Below are 2,500 nucleotides of genomic sequence, written 5' to 3'. Positions count from 1 at the left end.
CAAGATATAATTTTTTTTTCTTAAGAAGAATTTTTAATAAAAACATTTTATTATTAATTAAAAACATTTTATTATTAATTAAAACCAAAATATAATTTTTTTTCTTAAGAAGAATTTTTAATAAAAACATTTTTTTTTTTTCAAAATAAATTATTGAAAATCATTTTTTTTTAAAAAGCTCCGCGTGTTGGCCGCCACGCATCCTCGCCGCCCTCCTCCGCCGCCCAACGAGTCCATGTGTGCAAAGGCCCACAAATCATCGGCGGCGGAGGCCACCATTCAATGGCTCCGTGTGTCCAGTGGCGCCCACACATCCTCGCCGCCCTCCTCCACCGTCCCACTTCTCAGTGTGTCCAGGGCCCACACATCAACGCCGCCCTCCTCCACCATACCACTTCTCCGCGAGTCCAGTGGGCCACACATCCTCGCCGGAGAAAAGCCACCAGCCATACTCATCCTCACAATTCCGCCGGAGCAAGGCAGCGCACGGTGGCGCCACCCTCTCCTCCACCCTCTGCCGGAGAAACACAACGCCGTGTTTCCATTAGCCTACAAATCCCCGCCATTTTCCGTCAAATCCGTCAAAAAATTCCGTCGCACCACCGCCGGAGCACGGCGGCCCATGGCGGCGCCGCCCCTTCCCGTCAAAACCCGCGTCGCCGTGTGTCCCAAGCCCACACATCCCCGCCGCGGTCGAGGAATGACTCGATGAAATGGGCCAGCCGGGCCCGCCATGGCCCAGTCCCCAGCCCACCCAAGGAACCACCCCCCCCTAAAGATACAAACGAACATTTGGCCATCTGACACCAGTAAACATTAAAATGGCTGAGGAGGGGTACAAAAATATTTTCTGGGAAATTTTATTAACCTCTGTGAAGTATTCTGATGCCCTAACCCACTTTCGCCATTCGCCCCACTGCCGCCGCTCGAGCATGACTCGAGCATTTCTCTCCCGTCCCTCAAGCTCTGACTCGGCCATTGATCGAGCGTGCCTCGAGAATTTCTCGGCCATCTCTCGAGCATTTCTCGGCCATCTCTCGAGCATTTCTCGGCCATCGCTCGAGCGTGCCTCGAGCATTTCTCGCCCGTCGCCTCGGCCATTGCTCGAGCGCGCCCCAGCATTTCTCGGTCGGCCATGTCTCGGCCATCGCTCGACCGTGCCTCGAGCATTTCCCTCCCGTCGCTCGAGCATGACTCGGTCATCGCTCGATCATGCCAACGATCGAGCGTGCATCGGCCATCGCTCGAGCATGCCTCGGCCATCCTCTAGCATGCTCGAGCATAACTCCCGTCGCTCGAGCATTCCTCGGCCATGCTCGAGCATGCTCGAGCATTTCTTTCCCGTCGCTCGAGCATGCCTCGGCCATCGCTCGAGCATGCCTCGGCCAGCGATGGAGCATGCCTCGGCCATCCTCTATCATGCTCGAGCATTCCTCCCGTCACCCGAGCATTCCTCGGCCATGCTCGAGCATGCTCGAGCATTTCTCTCCCGTCGCTCGAGCATGCCTCGGCCATGCTCGATGCTCGAGCATTTCTCTCCCGTCGCTCGAGCATTCCTCGGCCGTGCTCGATCATGCTCGAGCATTTCTCTCCCGTCGCTCGAGCATGCCTCGGCCCGTGCTCGATCATGCTCGAGTATTTCACTCCCGTCGCTCGAGCATTTCTCTCCCGTCGCTCGAGCATGCATCGGCGGCTCTAACGTTTTCTCACGAGCCTTCAACCCATTATTTTACCTCACTAGACTTGCCTCCGCCTTGGTTCTTAACCTTTTAGGGAGAACATTCATATTCCAACAAATTTTCATCCACGGAAAATTTTTGGTCGCCGGAAAATTTTCCGGCGGGCGGTCGCCGGAGCTCCGCCGCCGGCGGGGGGTCACCGGCGGTCGGTCGCGACTTGTCGGGTCAGCCCGGTCATAATCCGTCTTTGGGTCCGTAGCAAATTATGCTCTTATCATGCGAGTCAACTCTTGGTCAACATTTTCAAGCTCAAGGAACCACCCCCCCCTAAAGATACAAACGAACATTTGGCCATGTGACACCAGTAAACATTAAATTTTCCAAGGCCATGACCAAAAAAAAAAAATTATTTTTTTTTATTTTTTTTTTTGAACCTCCATCTAGTATAATGTTTTTTAAGATATATGCTCGAGCTATAATCAAGAGAACCCATGGGAATATTTTTAAATTAATTTTTTAAAATCACGTTCCAGGATCCGGTCGGCCATTGCTCGAGCATGACTCGTCCGTCGCTCCATCCTGCTCGGCCATGACTCGGCCGAGGCGTCAAATTTTTTTTTTTTTTTTTTTTTAATTTTTTTGAATCTCCATCAAGTATAATGTTTTCTAAGAGATCTGGAGTTGGTCTTGTGAAGAGAACCCATAGGATTATTTTTAAATTAATTTTACAAGCTCCAAAACATGTTCCAGTCGTCCGGTCGGCCATTGCTCGAGCATGACTGGGCCGTCGCTCCATACTGCCTCGGCCATTGCTCGAGCAT

This window comes from Urtica dioica, unplaced genomic scaffold, assembly GCF_054948205.1.
Source record: "Urtica dioica subsp. dioica isolate 48M unplaced genomic scaffold, U.dioica_male_clone48M_v1_H2 Urtica_dioica_male_H2_contig_15, whole genome shotgun sequence".
Classification (NCBI taxonomy): Eukaryota; Viridiplantae; Streptophyta; class Magnoliopsida; order Rosales; family Urticaceae; genus Urtica; species Urtica dioica.
The sequence above is the reverse complement of the archived record's forward strand: the minus strand, read 5'-3'. Positions refer to the sequence as shown.